Consider the following 13,481-nt stretch of genomic DNA (forward strand, 5'->3'; position numbering starts at 1 on the left):
CATTTACCTATGAATGCCTCAAGTTTATAGCAGTATAGTATTCCATTATGTATAAGCATGGTGTTTTTTGGGTTTTTTTGTATCTGGAATTGAACTTACGACCTCATGCTTGCCAGACAGGTGCTGTGACACTGAACTATATTCCTAGCCCTCCATTATGTATAGTACCACATTTGCCTAACTCATTCAACATCTATGAACATGTATGTTATTTTGAAGATATGGCTGTTATAAATTGTACTGCTATAAATATGGGTATTTGTGTATCCTCCCAGTACGATGATTTTAACTCTTTGGGAAGATACCTAGAAGAGGAAGAGCCAGGTCAAATGAAATTTCTACTGCCTGGCAAGCATAAGGTTCTGAGTTTAATTTCCAGTATCAAAAAAAAATCTTTTTCTAGTGTTAGTTTTTTAGCAGTAGCCACAGGATTTCTATAGTTGTACTAGTTTTTTTTTTTTTTTTTTTTATGTATTTGATTCAGGGCCTCACTACCCAGCTTGAACTCTAGAGATCCTCCTGTTTTCATCCAGCACTGGGATTACAGGTATACAATGCCATGCGTGGTTGGTGGCTGGCTCAGCATACCCAGGACGGGGCTCATGCAGCGTGCGGTACTGACAGAAACCCTGGTCCCTGTGCTTGCCTGAGAGGCACCTAGTCTGCTAAGCTGTCTCACTGGCCCAGTTTTACTACTTTGCATCCCCACCAACAAGAGAGTAAAGTTCTTTTTTCCCCACATCCTTCCCAGCATTTGTTATTAATAGATTCTGTGATGATAGCTGTTCTTTCTGTGGTAAGATGGCATCTCAGTGTAGTTTTTTTCTGTCCTCTTAAGATTTTTGATCAGATCTAGTAGTGAGACCCTGAACACCCTGTAGACCCTTTCCTAAAATACAAAATAAATAAATAAATGAATAAATAAATAAATAAATGCGTTTGGAATAACTGGAAAAAAAAGATTTTTGATTTATAATGGCTGGGTTACTATTTTTTGTAGTTTAGGTATACAGTAAAAATTGAATTCAAGTGATTTTTGGATTAATATTTACATTTTGATAATACATTTTTATAAATTGAAAAGACAAACTTTTAACTGCTTAAGGTGAGGTTAGAGTTTTATTAAAAAAATAGTGGTGCACTGCATGGTGGTGCACTCTATAATCCTTGAGAGGCAGGAGGATTGCCATGCATTTGAGGACCACCTTAGGCTACGTAGTGAGTTCAAGACCACACTTGACTTACATACACAGTAAGATCCTGTGTCAAAAAACTGAAAGAGAAAAGAAAATGGAGAAAGTATTATGGACTTGGCAAAACCCAAGGTGATCAAGATTAAAGCTTGGGCAATACTGCATTAGGTAACCTCTTTATGGCTTTTTTCCTCATGGAATCAGAGATGGAAGGATCTTCATTTTAGAGTAGTCTGGAATGTAGAGAACTGATTTGCCCAGAGCAGCTTTGCTTAGTGTTTGGCATTCTGAACTTAGGTAGGGCTTATTGCACGCAGGTGCTGGTTCCTACCTTGTGTTTGTGTCTCTCTTACCCTTTTCTTTTTATGAGGCAAGGCACATTTTCTGGATCTCTGAAGAATCAAAAGCTGATTTAACAATTTCTGATCACATGTACAACTCTAGTTGTTTCTCTTAACTAAATCATATCTCTGTTTTGCTGTAAATAAAGTTAACTGGTTCTTCTTAAGTATGTTTACTTATTCATGAAAATATTTATTGGCAGCTGGGCCTGATGGCACATGCCTATATAGTCCCAGCTACTTGAGAGAGTGAGAGTGGAAGATAGATCCCTCCAGTCCAGGAATTTGAGGCCAGTCTGAACAACACAGACCCTGTTGCAAAGCAAATAAATTTTTTTAAATTTGGTTAAGGTATAGCTTATTGATAGAGCATAGGCTTAGCTTAAATGAAGACCTTCTACACACCCACAACCACCTTATGCAAAAAGAGTAGCATATATAATGCGTGCCTCTTCTATCTTAATAACTATTTTTAAAAAAGGTCTCACTATGTAGTCTAGACTGGCCCTGAGCTCACAATGTAGTTCAGGCTGTGTTTGAACTCATGTGATTCTCTTGCCTCAGCCTCCGGGGTTCTGGGATTACAGGCACGTGCCACCACACCCAGCAATATTAGTAAATATTGAAACTATTATTTTTCAACATTTTATTTAACATTTATTTATTTATTTATTTATTTATTGTGTGTGTGTGGCCAGCTCAGCCCACCAGGGGGCAGGGCTGGCTGGCATGTGGTGCTGGGGGATCGAACCGCAGTACCTGTGCTTTGCCAAGCTTGTTTCAAGTAGGTGCTTTAGACCACTGAGCCATCTTGCCAGCCCCTCAACATTTTATTTAGAATATTGCCAGGCCTTCTGCTAATAAGCTCTTTGTCATATTTGCACAGAAGGTAATTTATCTGTAGTCTACAAAAGCAGGGAGATTTGAAGGTATTGAAGTGTGATCAAGGGGCCAGAGAGATGGCTCAGTAGAATAACAAGGGCCTGCGTTCAATCCCCCATTCCTCAAAAAAAAAAAAAAAAGTGTGATCAATAAAAGAGTGATAATTAACTGCTGAGAGTTCTGTAATGCAGAGAACAAGCAAATCATTAATAGAAAAGTAGCTACCAGAATTCATTGTGTCTGAAATGAAGTACAGTTGTTGTTTTTTTGGGGGGGGAGGGGGTGACAATTTCTGTTATCTTATTCTTTGTGGACAATTTGGTTCTAATAATTACCCCCCAAGGTTTTGTTCTTTCTTAACTTTAGCACTTAGTAGTTGCCATTGCCATTGTGATCTCAGATTCAGCTGTCATTATCTTACATACCCTTTTATTTATTTTTATTACCCTATTTATTTATTTATTTATTTATTTTTGTAGCTCCCCATTGACCTGCAGCAGTGCTGGTCTGGGTTGCCTTGAGTATGTGGGAATGGAACCATCGCTCAAAGAAACTGACTGCCTCCTTTAAGCAGGCACTTAAACAACTGAGCTAATGGGTGGGCCCCCTTACATACCCTTTTAATCACTCACAGATCTGTAGCATTTTCTGTCTGTCTGTCTGTCTTTCTTTCTTTCTTTCTTTCTTTCTTTCTTTCTTTCTTTCTTTCTTTTGGTGGAACCAGGGATTGAACTCAGGCCCTTGCACTTGCCAGGAAAGCGCTTATTCCACTGAGCCATCTCCCCAGCCCTAGCATTTTCCACTGCTAAGTGCAAATTGCCTTACCTAATGATCTAAGACATCACTGTTTAGGGTAGTAAATGTGTTAAACATTATGTTAGTATTGAATTTAAGGTAGCTAGTATGTCAGCATGTCACTTATCACATATTACTGCATTGGAGGTATTTCACTGCTAGGCACATGTATATACGTGAGCACATCTAATGTTCACATGAATCTTTCCTAAGGTACAGCTAGTACTATTTTCCTTACATTACGGGTGATGAAAAAGTAAAGTATTTATGAAAGCTTCTATAGTGGTAGGGCTGGATTGCCAGATTGGGTCTTCTGAGACACACTACTACCTGCTCTGAAGTTTTTACAATGTTACATACATTTTTAAAGAAGTTATTTTTCCCTTCATTCTCCTCTTCAGCGCTGTCACTCTGATACTTCCCTAACTGCCTTTTCCTTTTATGTTTAAGTGGAGGAAGGGAAGGGGAGTAGTACTTAGGAGATAGAGCAGTAAATATGAGCCAGTAAACACAGTTTTGGTCACAGCCAGAGTGTTTAGGCCTCAAGCAGGTGTCTCTTTGTGCTAGAAATCACTTCCTTAGAATTCTGGTCTTTGTAATCATCTAAACTCCCCTTCACACTTTGTATCATGCTTGCTTATATAAGCCACATGATAAACACTCTTTGCATTAAACTTGGTTTAATTTAATTAGGAGTAGTGAACTCCATTACCAGGTTGGTTCCACCTATCCCTTAGCCCAACTAAACATGCACACTGAGTGTATATTTGAACTTGATAGCTGCAGAAAGTGTGCTGCTTGAGTCCACTTGGCTGAATTTCAGTCCACAGAAATAAAGATGTACTTCCTCACATTTTTATTCATAGGAGGAAATTGTGTTTAAGATTTAGATGAATAATGTGCTACAGAATGGCTTTTTGAAAGAAGGTATAAACATGTAACGGGTTCATTTGTGCAGGGAGTGATGTTAAGTCATTTGGAACACTGTAACAGGAGGGTATGTATAAATACTAGACCAGATTATAAGCTTATTTGATCCTTAATGAACAGCAAGTAAAATTTAGTCTGTTTCTCTGGGGGAAATTTTTTTTTTTTTTTTTAATTTCCAGGGTTCTTCATTGATTGGGCGAGGAAGGGGCTGGAGAGATGGCTCAGTGGACTAAGCGCTTCCCTGGCAAGCGCAAGGGCCTGAGTTCAATCCCCGGTTCCGCCAAAAAACAAAAACAACAACAACAAAAAAAAAACAAACTTGTTTCTTCATTGATTGGGCAAGGAAAGTTGCTCTGTAGGTTCTGATCTTAAACTAAAACTCTTACCAGTTTTAAGATAAGGACTTAGGGAAAGACTTGGCAGTAGTAGTTGGTCAGTTTAGTTATCTTCTTATGTTTTCACAGTCATACTTTTACTACATTCTTCACTCCGTGTTCCTTGTAATGTTGAATATTAGAGATTCTGTCATTTCCTCTCAGAGAGTTGATGTTCAGTGGAGATCAAGTCCATATGCTCTAACATTATTTCCCTGTTAGAGTCTGTGTTTAATTTTTCATTTTTTGAGACAGAGTTTCACTATGTAGCTCAAGTTGTCCTCAAATTTGCAGTGACAAAAAAAAAAAAATTTGTAGTGACCTCCTGCTTGCCCCTTCCAAGTTCTAGTAGTGTCCACTACTTCACCTGGTTTCCTATATTAGGGTCAGTTTTGTTTGTTTTTGAGACAGGGTCTTGCTGTGAAGTACAAGTTGGCCTTGAGTTTACTGTGTAACTCAGGATGGCCTCAGACTTGATGATCCCCTTTTTTCAGCCTCCTGAGTACTAGGATTATAGGCATGTGCAACCACACCTGGCATTAGGGCCAATTTTGAAGTTAAGGATTGAGGATATAACTCTGTGGACATTATATATGGGGACGTATAATTTGTGGCTTTTGGTCAGTCACATTTACATAAAATAAAAATGAAAGTTATGTTTTTAGGTTTTTTTCTTTGCCAGTTCGGCCCACCCTGAGGGTGGAGTTGGCATTGCATGTGCTGGGGATCAAGCCATGGTGCCCTGTGCCTGCCTGAGCAGGTGCTTTAGACCACTGAGCTGTCTTGCCAGCCCAGAAATGAAACTTATGTTGTAGAAGACTGAGCTATGCAAGAATCAGTGAGAAAATGACATTTCAGGCAACTGATGAATGTGTAATAGACACAGTAACAGAATGATGATGGCAGGAAGCTGACTCCACCTCCTGCCTCTGCTGAAGCTCCCATATGATGGATGGCAAGTAAGATGAGATTACCTTACAAGGGTAGTAAGGTAATTGTAGGTCTCCTGCCTGCCTTGTTGCCTGCTAAGCTCTTTTATAATTAAGGGGAAAATATATCTTGATTATTTGAGATGTCCTAAATTCTCCATTGTACTGGTGTATTAGCTCTCTTTTCATTCTTAAAATGATTCTAGTTTGGATAATAAATTATATAATCATATGAGTTGTCTGATATTCAAATCAAACCATTAGGAAAATTGTTGGTTCTTTGATTATGTTAACCCTTCCTTTCTTTATGCATAGTTCTTGAGCTACTGTCACTTGTGGTACTTTTTTTTTTTTTTTCCATTTTATGTATTTGGTATAGGTCTCACTACACAGCATGGATTCGTGGTAATCCTCCTGTTTTCAGCCTCCCAAACTCTGGTATTACAGGCCTGCGTTGTCAGCACGGCATGCGGGACCATGGATCAAACACTGGTCCCTGTGCTTGGCAAAGCAGGCCCTTAGTCCACTGAGTTATCTCGCCAGTCCTACTTGTGGTACTTTTTAAATGTTCTGTGAGTTGTTGGTTTTTACAGAGTTAATTTTGAGGAAAGGCATTTTGAGGAATGACTCTCCACTGAACTGTTTGTTTGTTTTTTTTTTTTTCTGTAGAGTTTTTAATCAAAAGTAAATATTGCTATTAAAACCATACTGTAGGACAGTTTAAGTGTTCCAGGCTTGTCATGCTGAAGCTGGTCGAGATTGAAACCCGTTTAGGAGTGTTCGGGTTCAGGGGGCCATGACTGCAAGGACCCCATCCCCCTCCAGATGCTCTCATGGCACAGTTCGTGTTTGAGAGTGACCTACACTCCCTGCTTGCTGGATGCGCCCATTCCCAATGTGCCCCTCGCATGCTGGCAGCACAAAGCCAAGGAAACTTTGGGGCTGGGCCCCTCCCCTATGCGGGCCGCCGACAGGTCCCACAGCGCAGGCAGGACCTCAGGCCGAACTCCAAGCAAATCTAATTCCAAGGTTCAGACCACCCCTGGCAAACCTGGAGGTGACTGATATATCCCCCACTGCAGTGCTTCCCAGATGGAGGTGGCCAGCTTCCTCCTAAGCAAGGAGAATCAGCCTGAAAACAGCCAGACACCCACCAAGAAGGAGCATCAGAAAGCCTGGGCTTTGAACCTGAATGGTTTTGATGTGGAGGAAGCCAAGATCCTTCGGCTCAGTGGAAAACCACAGAATGCCCCAGAAGGCTACCAAAACAGACTGAAAGTGCTCTACAGCCAGAAGGCCACGCCTGGCTCCAGTCGAAAGACCTCCCGTTACATTCCTTCCCTACCAGACTAGATTCTGGATGCCCCTGAAATCCGAAATGACTGTTACTTGAACCTTGTGGATTGGAGCTCTGGGAATGCACTAGCAGTGGCACTAGACAACAGTGTGTACTTGTGGAGTACGAGCTCTGGTGACATCCTTCAGCTGTTGCAAATGGAGCAGCCTGGGGACTATGTATACTCTGTGGCCTGGATCAAAGAGGGCAACTAATTGGCTGTGGGCACCAGCAGTGCTGAAGTGCAGCTGTGGGATGTTCAACAGCAGAAACGGCTCCGAAACATGACCAGTCACTCTGCAAGAGTAAGCTCTCTAAGTTGGAACAGCTATATCCTGTCGAGTGGCTCATGATCTGGCCATATCCACCACCATGATGTTCGGGTAGCAGATCATCATGTGGCCACACTGAGTGGCCACAGCCAGGAAGTGTGTGGACTGCTCTGGGCCCCAGATGGATGACATTTAGCCAGTGGTGGCAATGATAACTTGGTCAATGTATAGCCTAGTTCTCCTGGAGAGGGTGGTTGGGTTCCACTGCAAACATTCACCCAGCATCAAGGTGCTGTCAAGGCTGTAGCATGGTGTCCTTGGCTGTAGCAATATTTTGGCAACAGGGGGAGGCACCAGTGACCGACACATTCGTATCTGGAATGTCTACTCTGGGGCCTGCCGGAGTGCTGTGGATGCCCATTCCCAGGTATGCTCCATCCTCTGGTCTCCGCACTACAAGGAGCTCATCTCAGGCCATGGCTTTGCTCAGAACCAGCTGGTTATTTGGAAGTACCCAACCATGGCTAAGGTGGCTGAGCTCAAAGGTCACACAGCCCGAGTCTTGAATCTGACTATGAGTCCAGATGGAGCCACAGTGACATCAGCGGCAGGCGATGAGACCCTGCGACTATGGCACTGCTTTGAATTGGATCCTGCACAGCGGCGGGAGCGGGAGTAGGCCAGTGCAACTAAAAGCAGCCTTTTCCATCAAGGCATTCGTTGAAGACAAAACTCATTACCTCAGTTGTTTTTTATTTTTCTAATGAAGTCATGTGTCTTAAAAAAATAATAATAATAAATAAAACCATACTGTAGGGGCCAAGGAGATGGCTCAGTAGAATAAGTGCTTGCTTGGCAAGCTCAGGGGCCTGAGTTCAATCCCTCGTTCTGCAAAAAAAAAAAAAAACCATACTGTAGGCTTAATTTTATGGAGTATCTATCCCATAACATAGTCTATTTGGAGTAAAAGCCCTCAGGTGTACAAATTAGCCCTGAGCAAGGTTTTCAGGATTGTACCTGTTCAGATATTTGGCCACTTGGCTATACAGTGTCTTCAGTGTTGTGGAATGGCATGATTAAGGAAATTTAGAGATCTGGTTAGTCCTGACTTTACCATTCTTGTTTCTGAAACAGTGTCTCTGTAGGATGATAGAGTTATACTTCTATTTTGACTCTATAATTATAGAATTTCACATCTGGAAATGATTTTTTTTTTTTTTAAATTCGAAAGTGTTGTAGCAATGTTAATTTCTTTTTTTCTTAAATTTTATTTATTTGTGTGTGTGTGTGTGTGTGTGTGTGTGTGGCCAGCTCAGCCCACCAGGGGGCAGGGCTGGCTGGCATGTGGTGCTGGGGGATTGAACCGCAGTCTCTGTGCTTTGCTAAACTTGTTCTAAGTAGGTGCTTTAGACCACTGAGCCATCTCACCAGCCCTGGAAATGATTAATGATCATGAAACCCGAGACTTATTTTACATGGAGGTTGAGAATCCCTGACACCAAAATCTGAAATCTGAAATGTCCAACTTTGAAACTTCTGAGTGCTAACATGATGTGACAAGAAGTATATGTGAATTTTGTGTTTCGTCTTATATCCCATCCAAGATATCTTATTATGTATGTGCAGGTATTGTAGAATCTGAAAAAATCCAACATCCGTAACAGTTATGGTCCCAAGCATTTTGCTTAAGGAGTACTCAGCCTGTTTAAGGAAACAAAGGAGCAAAGGTAAAATGATTTATTTGCCTAGTACCTCACAACTAGTATATAGCAGATCAGGAATAATTTGGGGCCTTTTGACCTGTTCCTTTTATAGGGAAAGTCATGAGATTCTACAAAGGACTTGCAGAAGTAAAGTGCTAAACACTTTAAGTGGCTTTGCCTGTAAATTCTATTTGCAGTTTCATTGTCCCTAAACATAGTTGTTTTCATTACATTGATAGTGCCTTGCTTGTTCTGGAGTTCATACTTGCTGATCAGCTTCAATTCTTGGTCAAGGCGGGACTTCTCGAAGGGCCTCTGCAGAGTTATGTAGGTTTTCCGACAAATGCAGCTCCTCACCATGGGCGTGTTGGCTCCGTGTGCCCGGCTGTGCCAGCAAGCCAATCTTGACAACTGAGAGAAAGGGCTATACTTCTTTCTTTGGAGTCTTTTATTTCCTTCCAAGAATACTACTTAGGAAGAAGAACTTTTTACAAATCTAGATGCCTGTCAAAATCTTGACTTCTCTCATTCTGAACTTCAAGTCTTTTTTTTTTTTCATTTTACAAAGAACTTTAATATCGAAAAACACTTTCAGCAATCCAAATCAGATTCAAGGCCATGGTTGAAGTTCTACAGGGAAATGGGGAGCCGGATTTCACAGGATAGTGGTCACTACTCTCGTCACATGTGCTTGCAGCAGGAGACATGACATGGGTCTCAATAGAGGCTGGTCTTTTTCATGATGCGCAGGAACTCCTCGTTGACCTTGCCATCTCCATCTCAGTTGGCTTTATCATTCATCTCCTAAAGCTCCTCATCGGTCAGGTTCTCGTCCAGCTCCTTGGCCATGATTTCTGAATGATATTTTTCCAGTTTCATCATCATTGAAGAGCTTGAAAGCTTTCAGGATTTCTTCCTTGGTATCTTTCTCAGACATTTTCTGAGTCATCACAGTCAGAAAGTCACTGAAGTTCATTTCGCCTGTCCCCTCCTTATCAATTTCACTTACCATCTTGAATGGAAGCCCATGGCAATGAAGCCACCTTTAGTTCCTTTACATCGATGGTCCCAGTCAAAGAGATCAAAAGCTTCCCGGATTTCCTGGTTCTGCTCTTCAGTCAGCTCTGGCTTAGGACTCATCCTTTTTTCTTAGAGCACTTGACACCATGTTTGCCTTTTTAAAATTGGAGGCCAGGCCGGGGAGATGGCTCAGTAGGATAAGCGCTTGACTGGCAAACGCAAGGATCTGAGTTCAATCCCCGGTGCCACAAAAAAAAAAAAAAAAAAAAAAAATTTGGAGGTCATTGCAGCCGGACTCCAGGGCCATTGTTAAGGTAACAGCGTGCACACCGACTCGGCACTGTGCTCACAGCCTCGCTTCCCATTAGCGCTGTACTTCAAATCTTACATCTAAATTCTAACTGCATTCTTTTGGCTTAGTACTTAAGGCCAAATGACTATGTCTTTTTTTAATAGTTGCCTTGACTCGCTTTGATGGGTTGGCAGTGGTGCTTCCTTACTTGCTGCCATAGGTGGCTAACACATTTGCTTTGCTTGGCAAGAAACACCTGAACCCTGGATGTTTGATAGCTACTTCAAGCAGCCCTTGATTCAGTCTTGGAATTGACATCCCTGTTCACACCTGGTAGTGTACCTTCCAAGGACTGTGAAGGCATTGGGGCCTGCATTGATTGAGTCCAAGAATTACTCAAGAGAAAAGAAAGTTTTATTCTGTTAATTTTGCTTATACAATTTTGTAAAGGTCTAGTCAAGCAGTGCACTTACATACAAAATAGAAAAAAAAAATCAAACTGTTTAGAATGAAGAGTATTTGTAGTATAATTAGGAAAGCATACTTTCCAGGTTAATTCCCTATGGCAGAAGAGGTAAGACAAGAAATGAAGACAACCTGTAGTCTAGGAACTTATACCTACTATCTTAACTTCTCTGTACATTTTGACTGTTAGAGCTTTAAGAACATGTTTTTAGTGTCTTCCGGATTTATTTGAAGAGCCATGTCACTAATTCATCATTCTTTCTTTTTTTCTTTCTTTCTTTCTTTTTTTTTTTAATGGAGGTTAAGAGTAGAGTATATTTATTGGGGAAAGGAAAGCTGTCTGAGAGGACAAAAGGGGGCCCCTGAGCGTTTTGTCTTCCACTACTTTCATACTTTATTGTTGAAAATGTTTTTTTTTTTTTTCGGAACTGGGGATTGAACTCAGGCCTTTGTGCTTGCCAGGGAAGCACTTATTCCACTGAGCCATCTCCCCGGCCCCAAGAATGTATTATTGAAACATACAAGTCATCAACATGACACTAGTAAGATAGCCCTCTGTTCTTAATTTTTAAAAATATGTGTTTATAAACTGGATAGTGACACATGCCTGTAATCCCAACACTTTAGAAAATTGAGTTAGGATAAATTAAAGCTTTAAATGAGGGAGTTAGCAAGACTTTGTATCAAAATAAAAGATACAAAAGGCTGGGCATGTATAGCTCAGTGTCAAGGCCCTGGGTTCAATCCTCTGTTTGTGTTCCCCAAAAGTGTCAGTGATAGGAAATGTGATTTAAAGAAAAAAAGAGGTAATCTCACCCATCTAGGATGTCTATGTCAACGTGTGGACATATTTTAGCCTATTTTACATACTTCTAAATTAAGATTGGACTCTCAGGCTATCTCTGCAGTTTTATAGAATTTATTTATTTATTTATTTACACAAGTTCATTTTTTAAAAAATTTTATTTATTTGTGTGTGTGTGTGTGTGTGTGTGTGTGGCCAGCTCAGCCCACCAGGGGGCGCGGCTGGCTGGCATGTGGTGCTGGGGGATTGAACCGCGGTCCCTGTGCTTTAGCTGAGCTTGTTCTAAGTAGATGCTTTAGACCACTGAGCCATCTCACCAGCCCAGTTTTATAGAATTTAAAAACATTTTCTTCATATATCATTGAATATTCTTCTAAAACAGGGTTTTTCAGTTTCAACTTTTTGACATTTTAGACTGGATAAGTCTTTATTAAGGTGGGCTGTCCTTGCATTATAGGATATTTAGCATTATTGTTGGCCTTTATTTATTATATGCCAGTTTCATGTATTTGGTTATAACAAACAAAAGTGTCTCCAAATATGTCAATGCTCCCTAGAAAGCAAAATCACCTGATTGACATCCTTCCTCTTTTTTTTTTTTTTTTTTTAGAAAACCTAGATTTATTTTTTAAACTATTACAAGGACAAAACAAGTATCATCAGAAGTACTTTATCATCCCAGTTCACTTACAGAAAACTAAACTAAGAAGGTAACAATTAAAGGATATAAGCTAAGAGGCTATAACAAAGCAGACTGGAAAGAACAGGGTGGAAGGAGAAGAAGCTACCCAGAAGCACTTATACCAGGGTAGAATCTGTAACTGGGATGCTCCCCAAGAGACCACCTAGAGAGGTCTGAAATAATCTCCCCCAGATTAGTGAGATGCTTTTCCCTAAATGTCAAGATACTACTGCTGCTTCTGAGACCTCTGCCATTTCTTTCTTTCTTTTTTTTTTTTTTTGGCAGAACCAGGCATTGAACTCAGACCCTTGTGCTTGCCAGGCAAGTGCTTATTCTACTGAGCCATCTCCCTGGCCCCTGCCTTTTCTTTTATGGATAAAAGTATTCTAGAGCCCAAAGACCTGCATTCCCTCTTTTCCCACAACGTCTCTGTAACTTCAGCCTATTTTCCTGCAAAGTTCCTGCTAGTGTGTGCACGATGTATACAGCAAAGGCAGGAATTATAGGCCTAGTCAATGTGTACCTAGACACAAAGTTAGAGAGTAAATGATAAACTACAAATACCTCCATGGTTAAGCTAATTCACCTTTGTTAATAAAGGTCATTGTTTCTTCTGCTGATGACAACTTGATGTCTCAGTATAGTTTATCTTGAAGAACTGCCTTAAGTGAATTTTCGAGAAGGAAAAAGACATTCATCAACCTCTCTTCAGAAGGAAAAGGCACCAAGTTCTCTCCTACAGTAATGAACAGAATCTTAAAGCAATATAAATGACTTTCAGTGATCAACATGTGCATCCTCAAACTGTCCTGCAGCTGTTGGTGTTGTATCTACTTCCATGCCATCTTCATAGTCTCTCACGGAATCTTCTGTGCATACCGCAGCCATGTTATACTGGCTGCTCACAGACTGGGAGAGCGTGCCTTCCAATCTCTAGTGTGACTTGCCCTTCTGCTGGTAAATGGGATAGTCCTTCTTCATAGGTATAAAATGTGGGGATATCCGCTTGTCCTTGTTCTTGTGCTTCCACATCGTACTCCTCACCATCGTAATCATCTGAATCTTCATCCTCAGGATTTGGGTGCAAGGCCTGTCACTTACACATGGCCATGAACATCGCTTCCAATGCTGATTATCACTAGGCACAAATCTAAATTCAGAAATAGGTTCAACATCATCATCACTGTCTTCCTCTTCACCATCATCCAGAGATTCTTTTATTTCTTCTCCAAATTTAGCATTCACCATAATATACAAATGCTCTCGTGGATAGGCATTTAGGTCCCTGGATACAGCATGTAAACTAATGGTGGGGTGTTCCAGTGAGAATCCTAATCCGGAACCATCTAACCAAGACAGGCGGCTCTCGGAGAGGTAAAGGGTGCCGGTACCCAGGCCTTTCCCATTCAGCACGGCATCGGTATCTGGCTGCTGGTGCTGGAGCCCTTCGGCTGGCCCTGGT

At 41.1% G+C, this 13,481-nt stretch overlaps 1 protein-coding gene and 2 pseudogenes across 5 annotated transcripts in view; 2 read left to right on the forward strand and 1 right to left on the reverse strand.

The window, feature by feature from the left end:
• The window catches only part of Dcaf5 (DDB1 and CUL4 associated factor 5), a 137,837-nt gene that overhangs the window by 17,257 nt on the left and 107,099 nt on the right, over positions 1-13,481 (forward strand). The gene's annotated exons all lie outside the window — the stretch shown is intronic.
• On the forward strand, positions 6,278-7,776 carry LOC101587615 (annotated as a pseudogene).
• Positions 12,698-13,481, reverse strand: part of LOC105743460 — a 6,214-nt pseudogene continuing 5,430 nt past the window's right edge. The window contains exon 2 of the transcript XR_001117282.2: positions 12,698-13,476. The product of XR_001117282.2 is annotated as a methylosome subunit pICln pseudogene (transcript). The remainder of the gene's footprint in view (positions 13,477-13,481) is intronic.

The sequence above is a fragment of the Octodon degus genome, unplaced genomic scaffold (assembly GCF_000260255.1).
Source record: "Octodon degus isolate 3935 unplaced genomic scaffold, OctDeg1.0 scaffold00007, whole genome shotgun sequence".
Taxonomy (NCBI): domain Eukaryota; kingdom Metazoa; phylum Chordata; class Mammalia; order Rodentia; family Octodontidae; genus Octodon; species Octodon degus.